This window comes from Notamacropus eugenii, chromosome 4, assembly GCF_028372415.1.
Source record: "Notamacropus eugenii isolate mMacEug1 chromosome 4, mMacEug1.pri_v2, whole genome shotgun sequence".
Taxonomy (NCBI): Eukaryota; Metazoa; Chordata; class Mammalia; order Diprotodontia; family Macropodidae; genus Notamacropus; species Notamacropus eugenii.
Genome location: NC_092875.1, coordinates 81311056 through 81330472, shown reverse-complemented (window position 1 = coordinate 81330472; position 19417 = coordinate 81311056). Strand labels below are relative to the sequence as shown.

The following is a 19417-nucleotide window of genomic DNA, read 5'->3' as shown; positions in this document are numbered from 1 at the left end:
GGGAGGAAAAGATCCTCAGAATTTTTGATCAGAACAGAAACAATGCTATTGACAAAAATTCATCCATCAATCCCCAAACAATGAGCAAGTGAGGCTTGGACTGGGATCTATCCATGGCCAATCAGTGAGAACCAGAATTATTTGGGTTTAAAACTACAGTCAAGTAGCTCGATTTGAATCCCAATAGGCTTTGTAAAAAGTCTTGTTTAACAGAGCTATATTTCAAGAAATCAGGAATGAAAACTCCATGAGACAAAACAGTTAATTGTTCCAGTTTTCAAAAAAGGATAGAAAAAAATAAATGAATGAATGAATAAATAAGTAAATAAATCAATAAATAGGAAGAAAAAAGTCTAAGACCCACATGTCAAGATACCTTCTGAAATATAAGCAATCAAAAGCACATGTAAAGATATGACTCCCCAAGTGGAAAGAGGGAAAAGAGAAGATGAAGTGGGGAAGGAGAAGAAGAGAAAGAGGAAGAGGAGGTAGAGGAAGAGGACAGAGGAAATAGCAGTATTGCCCAACTGGAGCCGCTTAATTACATCCTCAAGGGGGCAAATTAGTACTACTCACAGATTGTTGTTTGTCCTTCATTCCCAAAGAGGACCAGTGACATCATGAGTGTGATGTCTCGACTTGCAAGTGAATTGGATTTAAGTTTGACAGGGCTGTGCAAAGTCATCTGCCTCACTCTCTCCTCCATAGTCAGTGGAGTCCAGGGGCAAAAGATAAGTTGGGATTACTGAGGATGGCCCCCACTTTTTTGAGGAGTTTAGCCACAAAAGAAGAGAAAGATAACCAGGATGGATGGGTCAAGTGAGGGGTTCTTGGAGATGGGCATTTTAGGCAGTAAGGAAAGAGCCACTAGACAGAGAGAGATTGGAGATGAATGAGAAAGCAGGGTTAATAGAAAAGAGCAATCTGCTGAACTAGAACAGGATCACCTGTGCATGTAGAGAAGTCTGTCTTGCAAGGAAAAGCATGGAGATGGTAGAATGGTAGGAGTGGTGTGAAATGAGGAGAACGAGTGGAAAAGGAGCTATCCATGAATGACCTCAATTTTTTTTCAGTAAAACATGAGTAATGGTTCTCAGCTGGAAGGGGAGGGGAGGGGAACCATGGGAGGTTTGAAAAGGGATAAAAAGATTTGGAAGAGCCATTGTGGAGAGTGGGACAGTGAGTGGATATGGGAGCTCAAAAAGGATTGCCTTGCTTAAGGCCAAATTAAGATTATATAACACAAATTTATAGTGACCCTAGTCAGCGCGATTTCATCATTTTCTCCATCTTCATTCAGCAGCAGTGTGTGTAGCACACAAGGAAGCAAAGAGTGAGTGGGAGTGATCCAAGGCTGAGGTATGAAGGGCCATGATTTACAAGAAGATGAGGGGGTAAGGGACTCCAGAGAAGAAGACAGTGTAGTCTTAAACCAATTCACCAAGAGGTCAAGATGGGGAAAGGAGGAGAGTGTAGCTAGTAAAGAGGTGATTGCCTGGGAGAGAACTGAGGGCCTGAGATACTGGGGATCATGACATGGATGAAGAACAGGGTTTAGGGATGCAAGACGGAAGGAATAGATTGGGATCAGATAAGAGAATTTCAAAGCTCAGGAACATAGAAATGGTACATTTATGAATGTGGCAAGAATCAGGGTATGATCATATTTGTGGGTGGCTTAAATGGGATAGAGGAGTAACTGGTCAAAGACAATGAATAAGTTGAGGACCTAGGAATCTAAGGTATCTGAGGAACTATCTCTCTATCAATGTGTGTGTGTGTGTGTGTGTGTGTGTGTGTGTGTGTGCGTGTGTGTTGAAGTCCCTTAGTGTGAAGACAAGAGTTGAGGATAGACTGTGAGCCATGCACTGAACTTGTGAAATGAATAAAGGGCGTTAGATGGATGTCTCTAGACAACTACCAGAAATGATTCAGTTATAGAGAGGGATTGAGTGGACCTTAAAGGAGGAGAGATTACTGAGTGATAGTAGTAGAGAGAAAATCTAGAGAAAGCAGTGGCAAGCAAGATGCATTGCAGCTCTCCCATCTTAACCAGTGAGCTGGAGAAATAAGTGAAAGTGCAGCCAGTGTTGGAAATATTGGCCAGGGAGATTCTGTTATCAAGAGAAAGCCAAGTCTTGGTGAGGAGAAAAGGATGGAAAGAGTGAGGGAAAAAAAGGTTTGAAGATGAAAGAAAGTTTGTTGTTTCTGGACCACGCGTATCAGAGTGCTCAGCTGAAGGAGTGGATAACTATAGAATGGGATATGGGGTGGCATTGTGGGGAATTGGAATAAGGGATCTGGCAGTGGGGTACAGAAAATAGTGTTTGAATGATGACAAGCAGTTTGAAAAAATTGGGATGGTGGAGGGTTATGATCAGAGAGGAGTTTGTTAATTATTGAGGAGCAAGTTTAGGTATATTTTCATTTCCCATAAGAAGGAAGGAAACAAACATTTATTAAGTACCTACTATGTGCCAGACACTGTGAAGCACTTTTTAGAGATCTCATTCGGACCTCACAACTACACTGGAAATAAATTCTGTGATTATCCCCATTTTACAGTTGAGGCAACTGAGACAAAGGTTAAGTGACTTGCCCAGGTTCACATAGGTAATATGTGTTGTCTAGAGTTATAATGGAATTCAGAAAAGCCTGCGTCTTCTTGGAAGACTTCAGATGCAATGCTCTATCCACTGCACCATTTAGGTGCCTCTGTTCACATAACAGTTTAGAGGTCCTTGAGGTGGGGTTCTCTAAAAGTCTTAGGGAAAGGGCTCTTGGAGCTGAAGGAACATTATTCCCCTTTCCAAAGACAAAAGACCAGATAGAAGATTTAATGGAATGGCCTCCAGTGGGCACACAGCTATGATCTCTTGATCAAAATATCCAAAATTGGATATGATAACTCTACAGCACCTACCCTACTTTTAGAATCTCTTGTGTCAGTCAATCAAACCTGCTTCTTACATTCAAATGACAGAGTTACTCAGCATACCATGGTCATATAGTTAACTATACATAACAGAAATGAACAGAAAAGCTTTAAGTGCTTCCATGTGGAGTTCCCTACCCACCAATTTTCTCCCACAATCACAGGTAGTGAATAGAATTGAAAGCTGGAGTTGCATGTCTAAGACCCTAGGAAAGCACAGTGAGAGCTACCTCCCCTTTCATTTCAGCAGCTAATGGAATTTTCAAGAGTTGCCAGGCCCAGCTACTCTGGTCTTGATCACCACATGCCTCAGATTCAGGGGACCATCTGTCATGTTCTCAGCTCTTCCTTCCATGGTCCTTCAATCAAAAGAAAGAGTCTTGGGCTAAAATTCTAGTTCCACAGTTCTGATTCTAAAGTGTCAATATGATGACCAGGGCAGTTTGATACAAATTCCCCATGGGGCAACTTCAGGGGGAACAAAACCCAAAGGCACAGCAGAGAATGGTTTCTTTTATCTAGAGCAGACCTGCACAACTTGGCAGTAGATAGGAGCCAAAATTGAGAGAGGATAAAGTTCTTCAGGCTGAACATAAGTTTTTAGCAGCTCACTTTCTAAGTAAAGGTAACTAGAAAGAGACTGAAGAAGGTTGGTTGCTGCAGGTGACATGACAAACAGAAGAGTATTGGCAGTGGGGGGCTATCCTTAATCCTTTGGTGGGCTGCAAATGAACTGAGGGTAGTATGTTATGTGGGGCTGGTCTAGATAAACCAAGCTTGACAGAACTGACTTTAAACATTAAAGAAACACTTAAATGGAAGAGAAATTTTTGGTTTTAAGTCTCTGCCCAGAAAGATGGAAGGAAAGAAGGGAAGAGACAGTGGGGGGTACAAAGACACCTCTTCTTTCACTTGGACTCATGGTTGGGGATGAGGAAGACATTCATTAATGATCAGATTTCTCTTCTCCTTTGGTGCTGCCATCCCATCTCCCTGGGGTAGATGAAGACCTTGACTGCCCTGGTTCCATGCTCCAGTATATATTGATTGTTCCTCAGACATCTCCACCCCCTCTGCCAGAATCAGTGTAGGTCTCTCAATCTTTTTCCTGAAACTGCTGAAAGACTTATTCAAGCCTTTTCTGGAGTTGCATCATTCTCATCTGTTAATTTCCAATATTTCCCTGGCCAGGAAAGTGAGAAAAACTTCCAATCCCAGAATTCTCAGAGAAATTTTAAACTACTTCCCCGTGAGATCTCCAACACTGCTCTCTTACTCAGAGAGGTATCTGATGTATCATTACTTTTTTGTTTGTTTCCCAGAGCCTAATTAAAAATGGGGTAAAAGAATTACTGAAAGCAGAGAGAAAGTTGAGAGATTCTGTTCTTTTTTCCTTCCCATAATCTTTCAAGTCATTCAGTTTCTCATTACCTAACAACTTTTCCCATCAGCTACTCTTTGCTTCCTTCCTTTGCCTCTTCTCTCTCTCTCCGTGTCTTCACTAACCCTTGTGGAGCCACAGTTTTTTGCCACTTAGACCTCAGACAATTGGAGAAGACAGTTTCTGGAGTTGTTATGACGTAGAAGACTTAGAAGGCTGTGTGTAATTCTGCCAATATATGAACCAAGTGAAAGAAATTATTATTGTTCTCTTATATTAATAACTAATAACTACTGGGAGATCTGGGATTTTTTTCCTTCCTATTTCCTCATTCTCTTCTAGGTCAAATCAGCCCCTGAAGAATGGGGCTGATAATAAGATTGGATTTAACATTCTCCTCAATCTTGGTCAGACCCCACTCAGCTGGGGAAGCCCATTGTGTTCCACTAAGCTTGGGTGGGGGAGGGTAGATCCTTTGTCTAGATGGCTGGGAGCTAAGGTTGGTCTAGGGATAAGAGTGATACAATCAGTCTCATTCCCCTATCCCCTCATTAGAATAGGTCCACTTTTCCTTATAATATTCATTCTCATTAATTATTACCCAATCAGGGAATTGCCAGGTTTAGGGAATATTCTTCCACAGCTATATAAGCATCAATAGGCTGCTATGATCCATCTTTGCTTTGTGAGAGATACAATTTTGATGTGGCTGAAATTCTCATATGAGGACCTACTGCATTTTTTGGCACACTTATAATTTTAATGGTTAATAATTAATAGGAAAAATGTCACTGGTATCAGCACTATACTTTTGAACTTCTTGTGAGGTGCCATAGAATATAGTTCAGGAAGTGAGATCCTGGGAAAAACATGGTTCATAAGGAGTTGGATGGTTACAGTGGATGCTCAGAATTGGAGGCAGAAAGATTCGATTTCCCTTTCTGCCTGACACTTTTAATAACTGTGGAAACCTGGACCAGTCCCTTAACCTTTCAGTCTCAGTTTGCTCGTGTGTAAAATGGGATTTATAACAGCACATGCCACGCATAATAATTTCTGAGGATCAAGTGAGAATAATTCAATAAATATTTATTAAGTGCCCTCTATGTGCCAAGCACTCTGCTAAGCACTAGAGAAGGAAGGAAGGAAGAAAGGAAGGAAGGAAGGAAGGAAGGAAGGAAGGAAGGAAGGAAGGAAGGAAGGAAGGAAGGAAGGAAGGAGGGAGGGAGGGAGGGAGGGAGGGAGGGAGGAAGGGAGGGAGGGAGAGAGGGAGGGAAGGAAGGAAGAAAAAGGGGGAGGTAGTGACAAAGGGAAGAAAAGAGGAAGGGGAAGTTAGGAAGGAAGGGAGGGGAGGAGGGAAGGAAGGAAGGAAGGAAGGAAGGAAGGAAGGAAGGAAGGAAGGAAGGAAGGAAGGAAGGAAGGAAGGAAGGAAGGAAGGAAGGAGGGAGGGGAAGTTAGGAAGGAAGGAGATGAATAGAAGGACAGGAAGGGAAAGAGGAAGGAGGAAGAAAGGAGAAGGCAAAAAAGTAGGAAGGGAGGGAGAGGAATAGAGGATAGGAGAGAGAAAAGAAAGAAGGTAGGAAGAAAGGTAGGAAAGAAGGAAGGAAAGAAGGAAGGATTATTCCTATTTATCCTCAATATTACCTATTTGTAATAACTATCTGCAAGTTGTCTCCCCCATTAGATTGTGAACTTGAGAGCACAAACTGTCTTCTGTCTTTTCTTCTATGCCCTGCACTTAGCACAATGTGTGGCAAATGGCAGACCTTAATAAATGATTATCGACTGACTGACTGCCTCCCCAAAATCTACAAAGCAGCTCCTCTTTCCACTCTTTGTACTAACACACTCCTTGTTGCCTCCTCTATATAGTCTAACTTTATTCTCAGTAAGGATGTTCTGCTCTGAGGTTGATAGTTTTTGGTGTTTGGGGGGAGATATCTGCGGGTGAGGAATGGGTGCAAGTAAGTACCAGGGAGACCCAATGCTGAGTTTAGTGATTGAGAAGCTTGGACTATATGGCCATGGCCCCTGCTCTTCCTATGCTCAGCCAGAGCTCCATCCTCTGCCCTGAGTAGGGACAAGGATGCCCCTCTCTTCAGGAAGGATGTCCCTGTAACTGACCTTCCACTTGGAGAGAAGATTGCCAAAGAACAATATAAAATGCCTTTTCCTGTGCCAGGACAAAATATGCAGCTCAGATTCTCCTGAGTTGGCATGATATGTTTCAGATGAGGAAAAGACAATTCCAGTGCATCCACAGATGGGAAGTATGATAAAGAGCATGATTGGTGAACGGGCAATTTCATAGTCATTTTCTTTATCTTTCTCACTCTTCTACAGAAGTAACTATGATGAAAAGCCAGGGCAGGGAATTCCTCTTGAACCCAGTTTGAGCTAGGAAGGTAGAGAATTTGAAAACTTGGTGCCTCCACCCTTCCCCACCCATTTAACCCAACAATAGCACCAATAATCCCTATAATAAACACCCTTGGGGGGTTTCTGGAGTGCCTTGCTTATAAGGCAATAGAGATAAGAAAGTTACAGTAGCACAGTATGGATCACAGTCTGAGTTCCTTTCTCTTCAGGGGTCTATGAGTGGAGCTAAGGAATTGTCTCTGATTCCCTGGATCCTCCCACTAACAACTTCCATCCCTGTGACTGGTGGTCTCAGTCCGCTCTTGGAATGTCCCCTGCATGAGAAAACATGGGTGCAAAGAAATGCTAATGAGCTGTCTTTGACGACCATGGGATCACAGGAGATGCACTTCTCTCTACTTCACTACCTTCTCTCTTCAGCTGGAGAGTTGGGCCAGTGGTCATCTTCTATGAGACAGATTGGTTGGAGAAAACTTGTACTTCCAGTCTTTTGGAGGTTCTGATTCCTTTAGTCAGAGCTGACACTCAGGGGGCATGAAGTAGAGTCTGAGTGATTATGACCTTGACCCTTGGTGTCCTCTTTCAGAACTGATAACATTTAATATCATTTTTTGGATTTTAATAAAGGCCAGAGCTTAAATTAATCAATCAGAGGAAGAGCCTGGACCTAACAGACTCTCTGTTCTCTGAAGTAAACTCAGAGAATACCTCTTTTTCGGTCAACAAAGTTAGATAGGGTTGACTTAGCATACTTTATAAGACCCTTAATGTGAGACACTATCTTGAATAATGGGACTTTTTCCATGTCTTAATATTTTGTGGACATATACTATGTTATGGAATGTTAATGGTAAAGAAAACACAGATATCCTGGATTGTAATTTCAATTGAAACTGTCAGCTCCATTATTTTACTGTATTTGCAACCCATCCAATTAAGAAATTCCTTTCTCATAGTGTAGTTGATCACATATGGAGACCATAAATCTGAGGGACACAGACACCCTTGGCTTGTCCTGAAAGAGATTTAGGCCTGGTCATTTCTATAACAATCAGTCAGAGATTTCCTTCTCTGGCTCCATGGCCACATAACCATTATCTTTAAGGGAATAAACAATATGCATTTAGCCTGTTTGCCTTTTTAAACCAAACTTTCAGGTCAACAGAAGATATTTTGAAACATGCCTTTTGGTGGCAGCTTACTGAGATCCTGGCAATGACATATTCAATGGAAGCAGGCATCTATAGTTGTTATTTGTAGGCACAGCACAGTTGACAAGGTAATGGTGACATGGGGGTGAGGATGTGGGACAGAGTAAGTGGACAATATTAAAGGATTGTCCTCCTATATGCTGAGTATCAACTCCCCATCCTCATTTTGTTCTTACTCTAATCTCTGGACAATCCAGACCCCAAGTATCCCTTTTTCCCTATCAAAGACAAGTGTGACTCACCCCAGTTTCCCACAGCAGTATCTAGATGTCATTATTCTCGTTTTTGTATCACAGAATGTCAAAGCTGAAAGAGAAATCAGTGAGATTACACTTACTCTATCTGACCCAATGGGAGAGAACTAGTAACAATGGAGTAGATGTCGCAAAGAAGCAAATTTTAGTTTGATGCCAGGGAAAACTTCCTAACACTTAAAGCCGTCCAAAAGTGGAATGAGCCACCTCAGAGCATTCTGGGTTCACTATGGCAAGAGGTCATTAAGCAAAAGCATACTGGGTACCCTGTAGTAGGGAGTGTTTTCTATGCATGTGCTCCACTAGGTGGTCTCTGAGGAACCTTTTCCCTCTAATACTGTGTAATTCTGTGATGTAGTACGATCTACACTAAAAAGAAATGCCAACTACATTTTCTGCCCCCTCTCATATTCCAATGAGTTGGCAAAATGACAAACACAAAAGGAAAAAGAAGAGGGACATGATACATGCTTTCTAAGCCCTTTTGAAAACATACCGTTGTCCCTTTGGCTAGGTATATGTATACATATATTGTGATATTGCAGACATCAAGGGTATGAGCACAGTTCAGCAAGGAATACTCCGCAAATGCTACCATAGCAAGACTGAATAGGTCTATAATATTATTGAACATGCTGTACACATTGTTGTAAACAAACAGGTCAAGGGCAAGATGCTAACCTAGACAATTAATGTGCAAGAGCATAAATAGCTTCCTGAAGTGAGTAAAGTAAAATTATCAGAACAACAGTGAAGCTAAAGAAAAAGGCACCTGGGTTCAACCAAAATGCCAGCCTGCTCCACCTAGAGAAGTACACTGTGTGAAAAATTTACACATAATTCAAGTTTTATTTGTTGTTATTCTTTCCAGACATTGTATATATTGTTTTCGTGGTTCTCCTTAATACACTTTGTATCAATGTCTTCTTATGCTTCTCTATATCCTGTTTACCTATAATTTCTTAAAAGACAATGATATTCTCTTACATTCACTTTTCACAAATTTTTTTAGCCATTCCATAATCAATCGGATCTACTTTGTTTCCAGTTTTTTCCTCCTACAGAAGGATACTTGAAATATCTTGGCATATTATGTGCTTTCCTTTCTGACCTTGCTTTCCTTATGGTATTTTCCCAGCAGTGGAATTTTGGGATAAAGATATAGACATTTTAGTCATTTTCTTAGCATGATTCTAAATTTATCTATGCAGAGAATATTCCACGGCACCAAAGGCTTCTAGTCCAAGGCCCTTTGAGAAACTGTCCCTAATAACTGCCTTGTACAACCATTCTTCTCTTTCCTGAGTCTCACTTTGCCCTTCACAATAGCCTTTGGCTCCACCTCATCCCCTCTTTATAGCAGGGCTGCTAACAGTCCAGTCTCCATTTGAAGATGGCTCCCACCTCTCTGGGTCCAGATAGTGTTTCAGCTCCACCTACTAGCCCTATCATCTGATCCACCTTTCTGCAATGAGCTCCCAACATTTCAAACTCACTGTCCTGGCTTTCTGTACTTTATTTGAACTTTCATTTTAGGTAGGTCATAGAATCTACCCCCACTCCAGGAGACGTCCCCTACGTGCCAAGGTAGGCAATGTCAGAAATGTGTAATGTGTGAGCTTCCATAAGTCTCCTTCTGTCTTTTGGTTGTTTCTTCTGTGTTAAAATGTGTAGACAGAGTGAATGTGGAGTGAGATGTAGTGGTGGAGTGGGGGAAGGTTAAACTCGAACATCTCCAAGGTCTCATCCCTCTTTGTGACTCCACAATATTTTGATTTCCCACTCCCTCCACTGCCCCCACCCCACAATACTTTACCAGAGGTTGATGGCTTGAGAGAGGACTTCCTGGGAGGTCCCTGGGGTCTGTTGTGGGAGGAAGGCATGAACTTTCAGTGGAGGAATACCTGGGAGTGAAGCAAAGATGAATTGTGTGGGAATCAAGCAGACCTGGCCTCATATCCCACTGGTGACACTAACTCTATGACTATGGGAAAATCCCTTAAACTCTTTGATATTCAGTTTACTCTCTTTGATACTCAGTTGGCTCATCTTTAAAATGGGGGTAGTAAACTTATATTACCTACTTCTCAGAATTCCTGTGACATTTACTTGAAATGATGTCTGTAAAATGTCTTGCAGTTTTCAAACTGAGATGCAAAAATTTTAACACTGTTGTTATTGGAGAGAAAGGACTGACTATTAACTCTTGTCTTTGCCCAAGACAACACAATATCAGATATTTCTAAATGGATATAAAATGTGAATTCTGACCAGGTCCCCATTGGAACCTGTAATTCTTCAGGTTTCTGAATGGACAAGAGGCCTCAGGACCAAAACTGGGCTAAAGGAATTTGAGAGCTGGAGGCACCTGAGAACCAGGAGGTCTACGGGGAGTCAGGGAATGAGGGACAAAAATTATTGAGAAACAGAGGTACAGTCAAGTTCCTGAACGTTCAGAGCAAGAAGGAAAGGAAAATGAGACTGGAAATAATCCTAGGGGGAAGCCATTAAGTAAGACTTGGGAATAATCAGCCCAGTAGGAAATTCGTACTTGCAATAGCAGTCACACACGGTTCTCACAGTAATGTGAGGAAGTAAGTGTTATCATTACTCCCATTTTACAGTTGAGGAACAGAGGCAGAAAAGACAATAAACAGCCAGAGTGACTTGGGTTTAGAGTCATAGTCAAGTAGCACTATTTGCATCCCAATAGGCTTTATCAAAACCTGGTTTATCAGAGCTATATTTCAAGAAATCATGAATGAAAACTACATGAAACAAAAAAGTTTAATTGTAACAGGTTTTTAAAACAAATAGAATAAATAAATAGGGAAGAAAAAAAGCCAACTCTCCATACTTCAAGATATCTTGCAAAATATATGCAATCAAAAGCGCTTATAAGGATATGACGCTCCCCATGGATAGAGGGAAAAGAGAAGGAGAATGGGGGTGGCAGAAGAGAAGGAGGGAGGGAATAGCAGCATTTCCTAAATGGAACTACTCATTTGGGCCCCCAAAGGGTTAGCTAGTACTACTCACAGACTGTTGTTGTCCTTTCATTCTCAAAAAGAACCAGTGTCATCAGGAGGGTATATCTTCACTAGTAAGTGAGTTGGACTTAAGTGAGGCAGGCCTATGCAAAGCCATCTGCCTCGCTCTCTCCTCCAGAGTCAAAGGAGTACAGTGGCAAGACATTAGTCAGCATAAAGTACAATGGCCCCCACCTTCTCAAGAAGTATAGTCACCAAGAAGAGAAAAGGTAGCCAGGATGGTTGGGTCAAGGGAGGGGTTTTTGAGGATGTGTGTAGGTAGGCAGTAAAGAAGGAGACAAAAGAGAGTAAGTTTGAAGATCAATGAGAGAGTGGAGATATTAGGATCAATCTGCTGAACTAGAATGAGACCACTTCTCCATGAAGAAAGCATGGAGATGGTAGCAAAAGGTATCTGAGTGGTGTGAAATGAGGAATGAAAAGGGAGCTATGCATGAATGATCTCAAATTTTTGTCAGTAAAATATGAATCAAAGTCCTCAACTAGGAAGGTAGAAGAAGCAGGGAGCCATGGGAGGTTTGAAGATGAATTAAAAAATTTGGAAGAATCACTGTGGAGAATAGGATAGTGAGTTGATTATCTTGCTCAAGACCCAGTTGAAGTTATATAACACATAGTTGTAGTGAACCTAGTCAGCACAGTTTCATCATTTTCTTCAGCTTCATTCAGCAGCACTGTATAGTAGACAAGGAAGCAAAATGTGAGAGGAATCCAAGGCTGAGTTATGGAAGGGCAAGATTTACAAGAGAATGAGGGGATAAGGGACTCAGGAGAGGAGGACAATGTATATTTAAACCAGTTAACCAAGAGATAAAAATGGAGAAAGGAGGAGAGTGTAGCTAGTAGAGGGATGATTGCCTGGGAGAGAACTGAGGGACTGAGAGACTGAGGGTTATGATGTGGATGAAGAACAAGGTTAGGGGTGGCAAGGCAGAAGGAAAGATGAAATGATAGTAGATTATGATTGGATAAGGGAGTTTCAAAACTCATGAGCACAGAAGTGGTACATCTGTGGAAGGGGCAAGATCAAGGGCATAATTTTGTGGGCACCTTAAATTAGGTAGAGGGGTAACTAGTCAGGGGAATAAGTAAATTGAAGAACTAAGAGTTTGGGGTGTCTGATGAACGATGTATATAAGTTGAAGTCCCCCAGTATAAAGGCAAGAGTTGAGGAGAGACTGTGAGTCAAGTACTGAACTCCTGAAGTAAAGAATGGGAGTGTCCTGGAGGTCTATAGACAATAACTACCAGAAATAATTGGATGGTAGATGTAGAATGAGTGAGCCTTAAAGGAGGAGAGATTACTGAGGGATAGCAGTAGAGAGAAAATCTGGAGACAGTAATGAGGAGCAAGGAAAATTGCAAGGCCCCCATCTTGATCAGTGAGATGGACAAATATGACAGGGAGATTCTGTTACTAAGAGAAAGCCAGTTCTCAGTGAGGGTCAATAGATGGAAGGAGTGGGAAAGGAAAGGTTTGAAGATGATAGCAAGTTTGTGTCTCTGGAGCAGACATATCAGAGACCACAGTAGAAGAAATGGGTAACTGTTGAATGGGACACTGGGTGGGGCTGAGGGGAATGGCAATAAGGGATGGGAGATGGACCCAGGGAGGGTGTGGAAAATGACATTTGAATGATGACCAGGAGTTTAGAATCATCAGTATGGGGGCAGGTTATGACCAGAGGAAATTTTGTTCATTTGAGGAATGAGTTTAGGTAGATTTTCATTTTCCATAAGAAGGAAGGAAACAGTCATTTATTAAGTATCTACTATGTGCCAGATGCTCTGCTAAGCATTTTGTAGATATCTCATTTGATCTTCACAACAACCCTATGTATAAGTTCTATCATTATCCCCATTTGCAACTGAAGGAACTGAGGCAGACACGAGTTACATTACTTGCCCAGGTTCACATAGCTAATAAGTGAATAAAGTTAGATTGGAAGTCAGAAAGCCTTTATCTTCCTGAAAGACTTCAAGTTAAGGCTCTGTCCACTGTACCACTTAGGTGCCCTTGTTCACATAGAGGTTTGGAGTCCCTTAGGGTGGAGTCCTCTAAAAGAAGTAAGTAAAGGTATAATTGCAGCTAAAGGAATCATGTTGTTCCCCTTCCCAAAGGCAAGAGACCAGGCTGGAGATCTGGCAGAATGGCCAGCAGTGGGCACACAGCTATGGCCTCTTGGTGAAAATATCCAAAGATGAACATGATAACTCTGGAGTCCCTACCCTGCTCTTAGAATTTCTTCTGTCAGTCAAATAAACCTGCTTCTCACATTCACAGGACACAGTCACTCAGCATACTGTGGTTATATAGTTAACTACATATAGCAAAAATGAACAGAAAAGCATTAAATGGGTCTACATGGAAACCTCTGCCCCCACCCCCAATCACTCCCACACTTACAGGTAGTGAATAGGATTAAAAACTGGGGTTACATGTCTAAGACCTTAGGAAAGCACAGTGGCAGAGAGCCACCTCTCTTTTCATTTCAGCAGCTAATGAGATTTTTAGTTGCCAGACCCAGCCACTCTAGTTTTCATCTCCATGTGCCTCAGATTCAGGGGAGTCCTGGTCATGGTCCCAGCTCTTTCTTCCCTGGGCCTATCACCTGAAGAAAGACTCTTGGGCTAAAGCTCCAGCTCCATAGTTCCAGTCTTAAAGGGTCAATCTGATGCCCAGTGCAGTTTGATACCCATCCCCCATGGGGTAGCTTCAAGGAGTACAAAACTCAAAGGCACAATAGAGATTGATTTCTTTTATCTAGAGCAGGCCTGCTCAACTTGGCAGTATGTAGGGGTCAAAATAAAATAGGCTGAAATTCCTCAGGCCAAAGAGAGATTTTTAACAGCTCACTTTCTAAGTAAAGGTAACTAGAGAGAGACTGATGATGGTTGGTTGTCCCAGGTCAGGTGATAAATGGGAGAGAGTGAGCAGTGGAAGGCTGCCCAGAATCCTTGGGCCAGCCACAAGCTCACTGAGGGCTGTATGTTGTGCAGGTTTGATCTAGAAAAATGAATTTTAACAAAACTACCTTTGGACATTAACAAACAGCTTAAATGGAACAGAGAATTTTGAATTTAAGTCCTTGCTCAGAAGGATGGAAGGGTGGGAGGACAAAAAAGACAGCTCTTCATTCATCTGGATTCATGGCTAGGGGTAAGGAGGACATCCATTGATGACCAGGGTTATCCCTGGGATAAATGAAGTGCTTGGCTGCCCTGGTGCCATGCTCGACTCCATTTTCACCACCTCTACCAGAATCAGTGTCTACTTCTCTACCTCCTTCCTGAAACTCCTAAAATACTCATTCAAGCCATCTCTGGTGTTGCATCATTCTCATCTGCTAATTCCTAATATTTCCCTGGATGAGAAAATGAGCAAAACTCCAAATCCCAGAATTCTCAGAGAAGTTTTAAACTACATCCCCAACGAGATCTCCAACACTGCACTCTTACTCAGAGAGGGTCCAGACATATCATTATTTTTTGTTGGTTTGTTTCCCAGGGCCTAATTAACAATGGAGTAGGATAATCACTGAAAGCTGAGAGATTCTGTTCTTTTTCCTTCCCATAATCTTTCAAGTCTTTCAATTACTTCTTACCTAATGTTGACCTGAAAATTTGGTTAAAAGAGGCAAACAGGCTAGATGGTAAATAAATATATTATGTATTCCCATAAATGTAGCAGAATACATATATGTTTAGAGCCAGATCAAGTTTGACTGCCTGACAAAAGAAATAAGGATTAAATATATTTTAAAACAATCCCAACTCAGGGTCTCTGTGTTCCTTGAATTTATGTCCTCCATATGTGTTTAACCATAATATGAAAAAGGAATTTTATTAACTGAATAGGTGGTAAATACAATAAGATAAAAGAGTTGACAAAGTGTCAATCAAAATTATGACCCAGGCTATTTGTTTTCTTTACCATTAACATGACATAAAATAGTATATATCCATAAAATATTAAGATAAGATAAGAAAAAATTTCATTATTTAAGAGAGTGTCTTAGGTTGAGGGTCTCATCCTTAATGACCATAAAAAGAAAAAATGCTCTTAAGTCAGCCCCATCTGACCTTGTTGACATAGGAAGAGGTATTCTCTGAGTACACTCAGAGAACAAGAAGGAAGCATCTGTTAGACTGAAAGCTTATTCTTGTGGTTGATTAATTCAAGCTCTGGCCCTTTTTGAGGTTCAAATGATTTTAAATGGTTATCATTAATAACCTTCCCAGTAACCACTTTGCCTCTTCATTCTCTCTTCATGTCTTCACTAGCCCATATGAAGCCACTGTTTTTCTGCTTCTAAGACTTCAAACAATTGGAGAAGATAGTCTCTAGAGACCTTACAATCTAGAAGGCTTACAAGGAATATGATTCTGCTAATTTATGAACCAAGTGAGAGAAATTGTTATTGCTCTATTGTATTAAAGACTGTATGGGGTACGAGACCCTTACCCAAAACTTTATGAAATAATAAAGAGGCTTCTTGAGGTAAGAACAGAAAGTGTTTTATTCAGTTCTCACGAGAAAGGGGTGTCCCTCCACCAGGATGGGACTAGTGGAAGGAGGCAGCTTACACAGAACAAAGCACCATCATATACCCTAATACAGAGAGTCCTGCCCCCTACTATCCCACCTCTCCATTGGCTGGGAGGCGGGTTTACAGTCTAAATGCAAAAAACTAGACAAGACCCCAGAAATCAGGTAACCAGGATCCACCTATCCAAACACACTTCCTTATCTAATACCTAACTAATTGTTGATGTGGCTATTCTACAACTAAAGTAAAAAGGAGGGGAAGGGGTAAAGAGGGAATGTGTGTGATGTGGCCATAGCATAATGAACAAAGAGAGATTTGATTAACTTCCAAGAAATTCCAGCTACAGTCCATTATGTCCTTATTTGGTAAAAGACCACTGCTCAGGTGGCACTATCAGAGAAAGAAGGGAGGGAAAGCGCCCTAACTGCCCACAAGACCTGGATTCCTGGAAATCAGGCCTCCAGTGAGAGAGGCCTTATGGAAAATAAATTTTATTTAAAAAATACAATATTCCTCATATTTTATTATGAGAAGTCTTCATAATATCCTTATTTCACTCATAACCAATTACTATTGGGGAAATCCAGGATGTTTTCCCTTCCTATATCCTCATCCTTTACTAGGTCAAATCAGCCATTGAAGAATAGGGTTAATAATGAGATTGGCTTTAACATTCTCCTCAGTCCTGCTCAGACCGCACCCAACATGGGAAGCTCATTTTGTTCTACTATACTTGGGTGAGGTTGAGTAGATCCTCTGTCTAGATGACTGGGGAATGAGGGTGACCTGAGAGTAAGAGTGAAATAACCAAATTCACATTCCGCTAGCCCCTCATTAGAATAGGTCCCCTTTTCATCATAATATTAATTCTTCTCATTAATTGTTAACTAATCAGAGTTGATTGCCATCTGTGGAGAACACCCACTTTCCCAAGGCCACATAAGCATCAGTAGGCTACCATGATCCATCTTTGGTTTAAGAAAGATGGCCAAATGACCTTCATTTTCTTAGTTATTTGTTAAACATAATTAATAAAATTACTAATTACCCAAAAATTATGTCTCTCATGCTTTTATGCATTACATGGGAATGAGGGAACAAATCTGTCCTGATTTCTGTTGAGACAAGACTTTGAATCCTGTCTCCTGATAGCATGTGATCACTCCTGATTAGGCCAATCTGTCCCATCAGAGGAGAAAAAAAGGTGTTTTTCTACCCTGAGAGAGTATAAACAGCCTACTGCATCACAGTTCTAAGAGTAACCAAATCCAAGGGGTTAGACCAGTGTGGAAAAAGAATTTATAGCTCTGGTCTGAAGTCAAGAAAATTAGTCCTAAGTAGATCTGGGAGAAAACACATTGGAACGGTGTGTTCTAGGTAAGATGTTGATTTGTCTCATTCCTCTTCTCCATCTGACACTTCCTACTTATGTAGAGGAGAAATTCTAAACCTATTTCTTTCTCACTATTATATTAGGTTTCAGTGCCAATTTTTAGGTTTCAACAGAAAGAAAGAAAGAAAGGAAGGAAGTGGGAAGATTGGGAGGGAGAGACAGAAAAATGGGAAACCAAGGAAGAAAAAAGAAATTATCAAGGGAGGGGTGTAAAAGTAGCATCATTTTGCCCAGCTTCTAGTGACCAAGCACACACACGTATACATACACACTCACACATGTACACACACACACATACACATACACACACACCACCATCACCACCACCACCACCACCACTACCATCATCAACATCACCACCACCACAACAGTTATTATATTGCTGGAAAGGAAGAAGTTCCAAAGACTAGAAGCTCCCAAGTTACTTTGACTAAGGAATGTTTTTGGTTTTCAAATACATTGACAGAACTCATAATTTTAATCAGAATGGGCCATGGAACATGCCATGGGATTACAGAAGCATAGTGGGAGATTCAAACTAAATTTGGCAGTTAAAAAAATTATGTGATTGATGTGATTTTGATGTGGGAAGTGACTGATATTATTTTCTTGTGGGAAACAATTGCATTTTTTTGACACATGTATGATTTTAGTGGCTAATAAATTAAGAGGAAAATTGTCACTGGTATCAACATTAGCATTTTGATCTTCTCATGAGGTGCCATAGAACACAGTTAAAGAAGTGAGACCCTGAGAACATCATGGTTCAAAAGGAGTTGGGTGGTGCAGCTTGGAGTTGGAGTCAAAAAGTTCACTTTTTGCCTCAGATACTTACTCTCTGTGTGACCCTGGCCCAGTCCCTTAACCTCAGTTTTGCTCTTAGGTAAAGTAGTGTTAATAATAGCACACACCATAGAGAATTATTGCTGAGGATCAAGTGAGAACAATTCAATTCAACAAAAATTTGTTAAGCACCTTCTATGTATCAACCACTAGGATAAGCACTAGGAAAGAAATGGATGAATGAAAGAAGGAAGGAGAGGAAGAGAAGGAGAAGGGAAGGAGCAAGAAGAAAGGAAGAGAGGGAAGAAGGGAAGGATGGAGAAAGGGAACAATGATGGGAGGAAAGCAGTGAGGGATGGAGGAAGGGAGGATGGAAGGAAGGGAGAAAAAGAGATGGAGGGAATGGGAGAAAGGAGGAAAGAAAAGAAGGAAGGAAGGAGAGAAGAAAATAAAGAAGAAAGAAAGGAAGGGAGGAAGGGAAGGAGTGGGAAAGGGAAGGAGGGAGGAAAGAAAGACTGTTTACTCTTTGTTTTCAAAATAGGCACATTTGTACATTACTCTTTTGAAATTATCTCCCAATTAGACTGAGCTCCTTGAGAGCAGAGATTGTCTTTTGCCTTTTTTCTATCCCCTGCACTTAACACAATGCCTGGCACATAGTAGGCACTGAATAAATGTTTATTGACTAACTGATTGAATCCCCACAATATACAAAGCAGCAGCTCTTTACACCTATCACACTAATACATTCCTTGTACACCCATCTGTATAGTGTAACTTTGTTCTCAATAGATATGCTGTGTCCTGAGGTTGGTAGACAGTTTCTGGAATTAGAGTGGAGGTAACTGTGGTTGAGGAATGAGTGCAAGGAATGGAAGAGGGAGCATCAGGGGACAGAGAGAGCCAGAGATGGGTTTAGTGGTTGGTAGCCTGGAGTGTATGGCCATGGCCCCTGTTCTCTCTATGCTCAGGCAGATTTTCATCCTCCTCCCTAAGCAGGGCCAAAGATGCCCCTCTCCACAGACCTTCTTCTACTTGAAGAAGGGGAGAAGATTCCCAAAGACCAATATGGAATGCCTTTTCCTGTGCCAGGACAGAATATGCAGGTCGGATTCTCCTGACTTGGCATGTTATGTTTCAGGTGAGAAAGAGACCATTCCAATGGATCCCCAGTTGGCAAATATGATAAGAAATATCACTGGCTTGTGGATAATGTCATCTTTATATTCTACAGCTTCCCTTTTCTACAAAAAAAGTAAGTATGAATAAAAGTCAGGGCAAGGAATTCCTCTTGAGCCCTATGGGACAATTTGAGCAGGCAAGTTGCAAGGATATGAGACCTTGGTGCTTCCACCCCTCTCCTAACCCATTAACCCTACAAGAGCACCAGTAACACCTATAATAAACACCCTTTGGGGTTTTCTGTGGTGCTTTGCTCATAAGATAACGTAGACAGAAAAGTTAAAGGAGTACAAGACCTA

General features: G+C 41.3%; 1 long non-coding RNA gene across 1 annotated transcript in view; it reads left to right on the top strand.

The window, feature by feature from the left end:
- The window catches only part of LOC140500190 (uncharacterized), a 40250-nt gene that overhangs the window by 7514 nt on the left and 13319 nt on the right, over nt 1–19417 (top strand). Inside the window, exon 2 of the long non-coding RNA XR_011965632.1 lies at nt 19078–19191. This is a non-coding gene — a long non-coding RNA (uncharacterized lncRNA). The remainder of the gene's footprint in view (nt 1–19077; nt 19192–19417) is intronic.